Source organism: Mustelus asterias, chromosome 23 (assembly GCF_964213995.1).
Source record: "Mustelus asterias chromosome 23, sMusAst1.hap1.1, whole genome shotgun sequence".
Classification (NCBI taxonomy): domain Eukaryota; kingdom Metazoa; phylum Chordata; class Chondrichthyes; order Carcharhiniformes; family Triakidae; genus Mustelus; species Mustelus asterias.
In genome coordinates, this window is record NC_135823.1 from 73,007,745 (window position 1) to 73,020,755 (window position 13,011).

General features: G+C 45.5%; 1 protein-coding gene across 1 annotated transcript in view; it reads left to right on the forward strand.

The window, feature by feature from the left end:
• tmc5 (transmembrane channel like 5) overlaps window positions 1-13,011 on the forward strand; it is a 256,340-nt gene that overhangs the window by 101,168 nt on the left and 142,161 nt on the right. The window lies entirely within an intron of this gene.

Below are 13,011 nucleotides of genomic sequence, written 5' to 3' on the forward strand. Positions count from 1 at the left end.
AAGTAATGCATTTTGGAAGGTCTAATACAGATAGGAAATATACAGTAAATGGCAGAACCCTTAAGAGCATTGATAGGCAAAGGGATCTGGGTGTACAGGTACACAGGTCACTGAAAGTGGCAATGCAGGTGGAGAAGGTAGTCAAGAAGGCATACGGCATGCTTGCCTTCATCGGCTGGGGTATTGAGTTTAAAAATTGGCAAGTCATGTTGCAGCTTTATAGAACCTTAGTTAGGCCGCACTTGGAATATAGTGTTCAATTCTGGTCGCCACACTACCAGAAGGATGTGGAGGCTTTGGAGAGGGTGCAGAAAAGATTTACCAGGATGTTGCCTGGTATGGAGGGCATTAGCTATGAGGAGAGGTTGGAGAAACTTGGTTTGTTCTCACTGGAACGACGGAGGTTGAGGGGAGACCTGATAGAAGTCTACAAGATTATGAGAGGCATGGACAGAGTGGATAGTCAGAAGCTTTTTCCCATGGTGGAAGAGTCAATTACTAGGGGGCATAGGTTTAAGGTGCGAGGGACAAGGTTTAAAGGAGATGTACGAGGCAGATATTTTACACAGAAAGCAGTGGGTGCCTGAAACTTGTTGCCGGGGGAGATAGTGGAAGCGGATACGGTAGTGAGTTTTAAGTGACATCTTGACAAGTACATGAATGTGATGGGAATAGAGGGATATGGTTCCTGGAAGGGTAGGGGGTTTTAGTTCACTCGGGCAGCATGGTCGGTGCAGGCTTGGAGGGCCGAAGGGCCTGTTCCTGTGCTGTAATTTTCTTTGTACTTTGTTCTTTAAAAGGGCCCCTGTTGCTACCCAATGGCCACAGGCTGCCTCAGATTGTTTACTTTTCACACTGTAATCGTCTCTGAGCACAACAGAAGCTCAGTTTGAAAGGAGCAAACTCCCACACATGCAAACACCTTTGTCCGCATGAATCTAACTCTAGATTTTACATTTCCTTACACAGAAACATTAAGCCTATTTAAAACTATACTTTATTTCTAATGTTTACCAATGCAAATGCAAATTCCTCGGAAACAACCTTTTCCTAACAGTCACTCTTTTTGCATCTCTGCCTCCCCCTGTCTCTGTAAAGCTTTCACACACTTCTCTCATTGACCAATCCAAGGCTTCCTGTGAACTCCTTCTGCCACTGGTATTCACCCCCATCCCCCACCGAATTATCAGTAAAGTGATGGAAGGTGTCATCAATGGGGCTATCAAGCAGCACTTGCTCAACAATAACCTGTTCATGGATGCTCAATCGAGGCTTCAACAGGACTACCCAACTCCTGACTTCATTCCAGCCTTGGTTCCCTAGCGGTGTAGGGTGGCATCAATGGGAAATCCTATTGACAGCAGCGGGACCAGAGAATCCCACCACCAGCGAACAGCGCACTGCCTCCCACCACTGAGAAGCAAGCAGCTGGGAGGCTGGAGAATCCCACCTATAACTCTTCATACATCAGTCTCTCCATCCCAAGAATCAGTCTGATAAATCTTCATTGCACGCCCTCGAGAGCAAGAAGATCCTTTCTCGTTAAGGAGACCAAAACTGCACATAATATTCCAGGTGTGGCCTCACCAAGGCTCTGTATAATTGCACAAGCCATCCCTGTTTGTGTACTCGAATCCTCTCGCAATGAAGGCCAACATACCAATTGCCTTCTTCACTGCCTGCTGCACCTGCATGCTTACCTTCAGTGGCTGGTGTATGAGGACACTCAGGTCTTATTCCCCATTCCCTTCCCCCAATCTATAGCCATTCAGATAATAATCTGCCTTCCTGTTTTTGCTACTAAAATGGATAACCTCACATTTATCCACATCATACTGCACCTGCTATGCAGATGCCCACACACTCAGCCTGTCCAAATCACACTGAAGCATCTCTGCATCCTCCTCACAGCTCACCCTCCCACCCAACTTTGTATCATCTGCAAATTGGAGATATTACATTTAGTTCCCTCATCTAAATCATGAATATACATTGTGAATAGTTGGGGTCCCAGCACAGATTCCCGCAATACGCCACTAGTCACTGCCTGCCATTTGGAAAAATACCCTTTTATTCCCACACTTTTCTGTCTGCTAATCAGTTTTCTATCCATCTCAATACACTATCCTAATCCGATGTGCTTTAATTTTACACGCTGATCTCTTATGTGGACTTGATCAAAAGCTTTCTTGGAAAGTCCAAATAAACCACATCCACTGACTCATCTTCATCAACTCTACTAGTTACATCCTCAAAGAATTCCAGTAGATTTGTCAAGCATGATTTCCCTTTCACAAATCAATGCTGGCACTGTCCAATCCTGATACTGTTTTCAAAGTGCTCTGCTATTAAATATTGTATAATGGATTCTAGTATTTTCCCCACTACCGACATTAGGTTGACTGGTCTATAATTACTTGTTTTCTCTCTACCTCCCTTATATTAGTTACATTAGTTACCCTTTCATCTGTAGGAACTGTTCCAGAGGCTATAGGGGCGGCACGGTAGCACAGTGGTTAGCACTGCTGCTTCACAGCTCCAGGGTCCCGGGTTCGATTCCCAGCTCGGGTCACTGTCTGTGTGGAGTTTGCACATTCTCCTCATGTCTGCGTGGGTTTCCTCCGGGTGCTCCGGTTTCCTCCCACAGTCCAAAGATGTGCGGGTTAGGTTGATTGGCCAGGTTAAAAATTGTCCCTTAGAGTCCTGGGATACGTAGGTTAGAGGGATTAGCGGGTAAAATGTGTGGGGGTAGGGCCTGGGTGGGATTGTGGTCGGTGCAGACTCGATGGGCCGAATGGCCTCCTTCTGCACTGTAGGGTTTCTATGTTTCTATAGAATCTTGGAAGATGACCACCAATGCATCCAGTATTTCTAGGACCACTGCCTTCAATATTCTGGGATGTAGATTATTAGACCCTCGGGATTTATCCACATTCAATCCCAAAAATTTCCCCAACACCATTTCTCTACGAATACTGATTTCCTTCAGTTCCTCCCAAGCACTAAACCCTGTGTGTCCCCAACATTTCTGCCATGTTATTTGTGTCCTCCTTTGTGAAGACAGAACCAAAGTATGTATTTAGTTAGTCAGCCATTTCTTTGTTCCCCATTATAAATCCCGCCCCCCCCCCCCCCCCACCCCCCCCCCGTTTCTGACTGTAAGGGACCTACATTTGTCTTCACCAATCTTTTCTCTAAGCATACCTGGAGTAACTTTTACAGTCAGTTCCCCACAAGCTTACTCTCATGCTTCATTTTCCCCTTCTTAATCAATCCTTTTGTCCTCCTTTGCTGAATTCTGAACTGCTCCCAATTCTCAGCTCCGTTGTTCTTCTTGGCCAATTTGTATTCCACTTCTTAGCTCTAATTTCCCTTCTAAGCCATGGTTTGGCCATCTTTCCCATTTTACTTTTGCACCAGAGAGCAATGAACAATTGTTGCAGTTCACCCATGCGCTCTTTGAAAATTTACCATTTCCTATCCACCATCATCCCTTTAAATAATGCTCCCCAAGCCAATTCGCACCTCAGACCTTCTACTTGCCTTGATTTAGATTCAGGACCCAATCTTAGTATCAACTACATCACTCTCCACCTTGATAAAGAATTCTCTCAGATTACGGTCGCTCATCCCCAAGGGGTCTCTCACAACTAGATTGCCACCTATTTCTTTATCATTACACAATACCCAGTCTAGGATGGCCTGCTCTCTAGTTGGTTCCTCAATGTTCTGCTCCAAGAGACCATCCCATATACACTCCTGCAATTCCTCCTCAATGTTTTTGTCACTAATTTGATTTTCCCAAACTATATGTAAATTAAAGTCACCCAAAAACACAGATGTTCCTTTATTTCATGTGTCTCTAATTTCCTATTAAATGCTTCAACATCACCACTACAGTTTGGGTTCTACATGCAACCCCCACTAAAGTTTTTTACCCCTTGGGCTTTCTCAGTTCTACCCATACAGATTTCACATCATCTGAGCTAATATCCTTCCTCACTATTGCGTTAATTTCCTCTTTAACCAGCAATGCAATTCCACTGCCTTTTCCTTTTTGTCTGTCCCTCCTAAATACTGAATACCCAGGACGTTCAGTTCCCATCCCTGCAACCATGTCTCTGTAATCCCGACTATATCATCATCATTTGCATCCACCTATGTGATATATAATCCACTTTATTGCACATGTTCTGTGCATTAAGGCATAAAGTCTTAAGGCTTGTCTTTTTAACATTCCTTGTCCCATTCCTGTTATTTTTCACTGTAACCCTCTTTAATTCTGGTCCTTGATTTCTCTTTTCTCATTCCCCTTTCTTTCTTTTGTTCTTGTCCTTGATTCCCTCTCCTCTGACTCCTTGCATAGATTCCCATTACCCTGTCATTTTAATTTAAACCCTCCCCAACCATTCTAGCAAATACTCCCCCAGGACATCAGTCCTGGTTCTGCCCAGGTGTAACCCATTCCAAAGAACAAAGAATGAAGAAAATTATAGCATAGGAATGGGCCCTTCGGCCCTCCAAATCTGCACTGACCATGCTGCCCCACTGAACTAAACCTCTATGCTTCCGGGGACCATATCCCTCTATTCCCATCCTATTCATGTATTTGTCAAGACGCCCCTTAAAAGTTACTATTGTATCTGCTTCCACTACCTCCCCCAGCAGCGAGTTCCAGGCACCCACCGCCCTCTGTGTAAAAAATTTGCTCCTTGCATAGATTCCCATTACCCTGTCATTTTGACAAAGGGTCATCTGGACTCGAAACATCAGCTTTTTTCTCTCCTTACAGACGCTGCCAGACCTGCTGAGATTTTCCAGCATTTTCCCTTTTGATTCCAGATTCCAGCATCTGCAGTAATTCGCTTTCATCCAAAAAAAATTACAACACAGGAACAGGCCCTTCGGCCTGCACTGACCATGCTGCCCATCTGAAATAAAATCTCCTACCCAGTTTGTACAGGTCCCACCACCCCCAGAAACGGTCCCAATGCCCCAGGAATCTGAACCCCTCCCTCTCACACCATCTTTTCAGCCATGTATTCATCCTATGTATCCTGATGTTTCTACCCTAACTAGCATGTGACGCAGGCAGTAATCCTGAGATCACTACCTTTGAGGTCTTACTTTTCAGCTTCCTAGCTCCCTATATTCTGCTTTTGGGACCTCATCCCTTTTTTTACCTATGTCGTTTATACCAACGTGTACCACTCCCACTGACTGTTCACCCTCCCTTTTCTGACTGTAAGGGGCCTACATTTGTTTTTATCAGTCTTTTTCTCTTTACATATCTATAGAAGCTTTTACAGTCAGTTTTTATGTTCCCCTCTGGCTTACTTTCATACTCTATTTTTCCCTTCTTAATCAATCCCTAGGTCCTCCTTTACTGAATTTTAAACTGCTCCCAATCCTCAGGCCTACTGCTTTTTCTTTGAATCTGATTCTATCTCTAATTTCCCTTGTAAGCCATGATTTAGCCACAATTCCCTTACCACTCTTTCTCCAAACAGGAATAAACAACTTCTGGAGTTCACCTATTCGTTCTTTAAATGCCTGCCATTGCCTGTCCACTGTCGTTCCTTTCAGTAATGTTTCCCAGTCTATCATGGCCAATTCAGATTGAGAGCGATGGCTGGGACTCAGGCTGAGAGCAGTAGGGCCACTCACCCCCATCCTTTGGCACTTAGCTTTGGGACAGGAAACAGGGTGATTCTGGGGGCTAAGCTGGCGGCCTGGCACTGGGGAATGCGGTTATTTCGGGGGAGGGGGACGGTGTTTCCTGGCTCGGTGTTATCCCTTTGAGGATAATTGGGGAAATGCTTATTCACCATCAACCAGATCAGGAATGGAACAATCCAGAAAGTCTTTCAGTGCCTTTCAGACCAAGTGGAGGATGTAAGAGATAACTCAATCTGATAGGGTGACAGGGGCAGTGCAGCAAGTGCTCAACATCTTGATTTGACTTTCTCCATCACCACTTCCTAATCCCCGGAGTCTGTTTGCTCTGATGGGATTTGGCACCTTGGCTTTGCGAGCAGGGTGGTTTGAGGGCTCCAAGAATTCCGCTGGGGCCACACTGTGGCCTCTCTCAGCTTCTCTGCCTCTTGTTTGTTGAGATTTGACAGAGATCGAGGTTGGGGAGAGTATTGGAGGGATGGCAGAGGGGGCAGATTAGGAACTGTTGCTTTCGCTAAAATCAGCCTGAATCCCTGATCACCATCCGCACATTTACCTTGGAGATACCAGGATAACGGGATTTAATTTTGTTAAATAAACGACGTTGAACTGTCATCATTTTTTAAATGGTGATTGTTTGTTGCCGGGGAAAGCGCCATGCAGTGTGGAATTAATAATCAGCTGAAAGGGGGTTGATTGTGGATATTGTGGGAAGCCCCTCCTTTTCACACTCTGTTCTGTTTTGTCCATTTAATGGTCCAGGAGAATGTTAAATAAGAGACAGAGAATTATAATGTCTGAACTATTATAATGGTTTATTGAAAAAGAGTCTAACCGCTTTCTGCCCACTGGGAACCCCGGTTATGTCCGCTGTTCTGGAGCTCACGTGGTTCTGGCACCATTCACAATCCCAGTCTAAGGTGACATCCACAATTTTCAGATCAAAGCCCTCTTTACAGTGTCATGCAAACAACTTTGGTGTGAGACTTGGTATACTTGTACTTTGCATCAAAATTCACAAAGGAGAGGGACACATCGATTGATGGTGTCTCGGAGCGGTGTGTAAACCCTTAGAACAAACAAACAAAGAACAAAGAACAGTACAGCACAGGAAACAGGCCCTTCGGCCCTCCAAGCCTGTGCCGCTCCTTGGTCCAACTAGACCAATCGTTTGTATCCCTCCATTCCCAGGCTGCTCATGTGACTATCCAGGTAAGTCTTAAACGATGTCAGCGTGCCTGCCTCACCACCCTACTTGGCAGTGCATTCCAGGCCCCCACCACCCTCTGTGTAAAAAACATCCCTCTGATATCTGAGTTATACTTCGCCCCTCTCACCTTGAGCCCGTGACCCCTCGTGATCGTCACCTCCGACCTGGGAAAAAGCTTCCCACTGTTCACCCTATCTATCCCCTTCATAATCTTGTACACCTCTATTAGATCTCCCCTCATTCTCCGTCTTTCCAGGGAGAACAACCCCAGTTTACCCAATCTCTCCTCATAGCTAAGACCCTCCATACCAGGCAACATCCTGGTAAACCTTCTCTGCACTCTCTCCAATGCCTCCATGTCCTTCTGGTAGTGCGGCGACCAGAACTGGACGCAGTACTCCAAATGTGGCCTAACCAGCGTTCTATACAGCTGCATCATCAGACTCCAGCTTTTATACTCTATACCCCGTCCTATAAAGGCAAGCATACCATATGCCTTCTTCACCACCTTCTCCACCTGTGTTGCCACCTTCAAGGATTTGTGGACTTGCACACCTAGATCCCTCTGTGTTTCTATACTCCTGATGACTCTGCCATTTATTGTATAACTCCTCTCTACATTATTTCTCCCAAAATGCATCACTTCACATTTATCCAGATTAAACTCCATCTGCCACCTCTCCGCCCAATTTTCCAGCCTATCTATATCCTGCTGTATTGCCCGACAATGCTCTTCGCTATCTGCAAGTCCAGCCATCTTGGCAGGCTGGTACAAAAGATTAAATCACACGGGATCAAGGGTGAACTAGCTAGATGGATTCAGAACTGGCTTGGCCATAGAAGTGTTTTGTTTCTTAAAGACTTGATTCGCTGCAAGTATTCGCATTCCAACCATTATTCATGTAAATTGAGTCTGTGTCTTTATATGCCCTGTTTGTGAACAGAATTCCCACTCACCTGAAGAAGGGGCTTGGAGCTCCGAAAGCTTGTGTGGCTTTTGCTACCAAATAAACCTGTTGGACTTTAACCTGGTGTTGTTAAACTTCTTACTTGGCCATAGAAGACAGAGGGTAGCAGTGGAAGGGAGTTTTTCTGAATGGAGGTCTAAAACTACTGGTATTCCACAGGGTTCAGTGCTGGGACCTCTGCTGTTTATAATATATATATAAATGATTTGGAAAAAAACGTCGCTGGTCTGATTAGCAAGTTTGCGGATGATACTAAGATTGGCAGAGTTGCGGATAGTGATGAAGATTGTCAGAGAATACAGCAGGATATAGATAGGCTGGAAAATTGGGCAGAGAAATGGCAGATGGAATTTAATCCAGACATGTGCGAGGTGATGTATTTTGGTAGATCCAATTCAGGTGGGAGCTATAAAATAAATGGCAGAACCACCAGGAGCAGCGACACACAGAGAGATCTGGGGGCACAGGTCCACAGATCCTTAAAAGTGGCAGCACAGATGGAAACGGTGGTGAAGAAAGTGTGTGGCCTGCTCGCCTTCATCAAACGGGGCATCGAGTACAAAAGTTGGCAAATTATGTTACAGTTATATAAAACGTTGGTTAGGCCACATTTGGAATACTGCGTCCAATTCTGGCCACCACACTACCAGAAGGATGTGGAGGCTTTGGAGAGAGAGCAGAAAAGGTTTACAAGGATGTTGCCTGGTATGGAGGGTATTAGCTATGAGGAGAGATTGAATAAACTGGGATTGTTCTCCCTGGAAAGACGGAGGCTGAGGGGCGACCTGATAGAAGTTTATAAAATTATGAAGGGTATGGATAGGGTGAACATTTGGAAGCTTTTTCTCAGGGCAGAAATGACAATTACAAGGGGGCACAAGGTCAAGATAAGAGGGGGGAAAGGTTCAGTGGAGATGTGCGGGGGGAGTTTTTTACACAGAGGGTGGTGGGGGTCTGGAATGCGTTGCCAAGTGAGGTGGTTGAGGCAGATACATTAGCGACATTTAAGACTTATCTGGATAGACACATAAACAGACCGGGAATAGAGGGATACAAGCGGTTGGCCTAGAACAAAGAACAAAGAAAATTACAGCACAGGAACAGGCCCTTCAGCCCTCCAAGTCTGCACCAACCATGCTGCCCGACTGAACTAAACCCCGACCCTTCCGGGGATCATATCCCTCTGTTCCCATCCTATTCATGTACTTGTCAAGACGCCCTTAAAAGTCACTACCGTATCCGCTTCCACTACCTCCCCCGACAACGGGTTCCAGCCACCCACTACTCTCTGTGTAAAAAATCTGCCTCGTACATCTCCTTTAAACCTTACACCTGTGCCCCCTAGTAATTGACTCTTCCATCCTGGGAAAAAGCTTCTGACTATCCACTCCGTCCGTGCCGCTCATAATCTTGTAGACTTCTATCAGGTCGCCCCTTAACCTCCATCGTTCCAGTGAGAACAAACCAAGTTTCTCCAACCTCTCCTCATAGCTAATGCCCTTCATACCAGGCAACATCCTGGTAAATCTTTTCTGTATCCTCTCCAAAGCCTCCACATCCTTCTGGTAGTGTGGCGACCAGAATTGAACACTATAATCCAAGTGTGGGCGAACTAAGATTCTATAAAGCTGCAACATGACTTGCCAATTTTTAAACTCAATGCCCTGACCGATGAAGGCAAGCATGCCGTATGCCTTCTTGACTACCTTCTCCACCTGCATTGCCAATTTCAGTGACCTGTGCACCTGTACACCCAGATCCCTTTGCCTATCAATGCTCTTAAGGGTTCTGCCATTTACTGTATATTTCCTATCTGTATTAGACCTTCCAAAATGCATTACCTCACATTTGTCCGGATTAAACTCCATCTGCCATCTCTCTGCCCAAGTCTCCAACTGATCTATATCCTGCTGTATCCTCTGATGGTCCTCATCGCTATCTGCAAATCCACCAACCTTTGTGTCGTCCGCAAACGTACGAATCAAATCAGTTACATTTTCCTCCAAATCCTTTATATGTATTACAAACAGCAAAGGTCCCAACACTGATCCCTGAGGAACACCACTTGTCACAGCCCTCTATACAGAAACACACCCTTCCACTGCTACCCTCTGTCTTCTTTGACCGAACTAGTTTTGTATCCACCTTGCCAGCTCACCTCTGTTCCCAAGCGACTTCACCTTCTGCACCAGTCTGCCATGAGGGACCTTGTCAAAGGCCTTACTGAAGACCATGTAGACAACATCCACTGCCCTACCCTCATCAATCATCTTCGTCACTTCCTCGAAAAACTCGCTCAAGTTCGTGAGACATGACCTCCGCTTCACAAAACCATGTTGCCTCTCACTAATACGTCCACTTATTTCCAAGTGGGAATAAATCCTGTCTCGAAGAATCCTCTCCAATAATTTCCCTACCACCGATGTAAGGCTCACCGGCCTGTAATTACCTGGATTATTCTTGCTACCCTTCTTAAACAACGGAACAACATTGGCTATTCTCCAATCCTCTGGGACCTCCCCTGTACAATAAGAAGTTTAACAACACCAGGTTAAAGTCCAACAGGTTTATTTGGTAACAAGAGCCACTTCTTACTGTGTTTACCCCAGTCCAACGCCGGCATCTCCACATCATGACCTCCCCTGTAGCCAGTGAGGATACAAAGATTTCTCTCAAGGTCTAGATAGGACAATGTGATCGGTGCAGGCTTGGTGGGCCGAAGGGCCTGTGCTGTACTGTTCTTTGTTCTTTGTATAAACATACAGGCTGGGAAAACACTAGGAGCAGGTCAACCTGACCCGTGATTCTATCATATGGTACAAAACACAGCTGCATCTTTCTATGTTCTCATAGCTTGGTTTTGCTGAGTTGACTGGCAAATGTTTTAACTCTTTACTTTCCACATGCACTCTCGCTGCTGCCAAGCTTGGGGAGGGGGGAATGCTGAAGCTACTTCGACCGGCAGGTGATTACGGTCCAGAGGAATGATTGTAAACCAATGGGCGGTGCTCTCTCGGCGGCTCGGTGAGACTCAATGGGCCGGATGGCCTCATTCTGCACTGCTGGGATTCTATGGGTTCTGTGCTGTGGCTTGGTCATTAGAAGATGGTGGATGGAGTTTGTGAGCTCGGAGTGTTAAGAGTGGTCATGTTAGATAACTCCTATCTCTCCACTTTAGCTTTTACAAAAGGTATACATTCCTTTGTATACCTTTTGAGATTCATGAGATTAATGATCCAACCATTCAAATTACAAAGCAGGGTGAAAGGGTCCTTTGTCCTAGCAGATTACTGGGCTCCAGTTGGCCTGTCGTGGTGATGAATGAAGATGGCTTTTGTATTTGGTCTCCACAGTCCACAGAGGTCATTATCATCTCCTCAGAGATAACTAGATGCAGATTTTTTTGACACCACCAGATAAGCTACTATTGTTCAAGGTCAGAGCCAGACATGGCTTCAGTCATTGTCCAGTTTAAAAATTTTAGGAATTAGCCATGATAAAAATGGCTACATATAAAAATATAGTGTGACTTCTTAGTCCTGGAACAAAAGAGCTAAGGGTTTAAACAATAAGGGAGTCTGACCTAACCAGATACTGCTTCCTTTATATTTCTGCTATTGCGTGGTACGATCAGTTAAATATTAGTGAACTAATTCAAGCTTCACTTTTATTGATATGTAAAAGGTAACTATTTATTTCCACTGGAATTCTCAGCGGCCTCTCACTGGGCAGCAACTGTACTGTACACATTATCGTTTTAATTTTCATACATGTTTGATTTGATTTGATTTATTATTGTCACATATATTAACAGACAGTGAAAAGTATTAGAAACGTAGAAACATAGAAAATCTACAGCACAAAAACAGGCCCTTCGGCCCCACAAGTTGTGCCGAACATATCCCTACCTTCTAGGCCTACCTCTAACCCTCCATCCTATGTACTCATCCAGGAGTCTCTTAAAAGACCCTATTGAGTTGCCTCCACCACCACTGACGGCAGCCGATTCCACTCACCCAACACCCTCTGTGTGAAAAACCTCCCCCTAACATTTCCCCTGTACCTACCCCCCAGCACCTTAAACCTGTGTCCTCTCGTAGCAGCCATTTCCACCCTGGGAAAAAGCCTCTGAGAGTCCACCCGATCTATGCCTCTCAACATCTTATATACCTCTATTAGGTCTCCTCTCATCCTACGTCTCTCCAAGGAGAAAAGACCGAGCTCCCTCAGCCTATCCTCATTTAAAGCATGCCACTCAATCCAGGCAACATCCTTGTAAATCGCCTCTGCACCCTTTCAATCTTTTCCACATCCTTCCTGTAATGAGGTGACCAGAACTGAGCACAGTACTCCAAGTGGGGTCTGACGAGGATCTTATATAGCTGCATCATTATCCCCGGACTCCTAAACTCAATCCCTCGATTGATAAAGGCTAGCACACCATACGCCTTCTTAACCACCTCCTCCACCTGCGGGGCCGATTTTAGAGTCCTATGGACCCGGACCACAATGTCCTTCTGATCCTCTACAGTACTAAGAGTCTTTCCCTTTATATTGCACTCCTTCATCCCATTTGACCTGCCAAAATGGACCACGACGCATTTATCTGGGTTGAAGTCCATCTGCCACTTCTCCGCCCAGTCTTGCATCCTATCTATGTCCCTCTGTAACTTCTGACATGCTGTGTCAGGAAACCCTCCTGAACACACCTAACGAGCTCCTCCCCATCCAATCCCCTTACCCTCGGGATATTCCAATCTATGTTTGGGAAATTAAAGTCTCCCATCACAACAACTCTGATATTATTGCATCTCTCCAGGATCTGTTTCCCTATCTGCTCCTCCCCCTCCCTGTTACTATTGGGCGGCCTATAGAAAACTCCCAGCAAAGTGATCGACCCCTTCCCACTCTGAACTTCCACCCACAGAGACTCTGTGGACAATCCCTCCACAGCATACACCTTCTCTACAGCTGTGACACTATCCCTGATCAGCAGTGCCACTCCACCCCCTCTCTTGCCTCCCTCCCTGTCCTTCCTGTTTCTTGCATGCTATATAGACAAACTGTATGTAGGCATACTGTACGTAGAGAGGGAGCGTGCAGAATGTAGTGTTACGGTCATAGCTAGGGTGTAGAGAAAGATCAACACAATGCAAG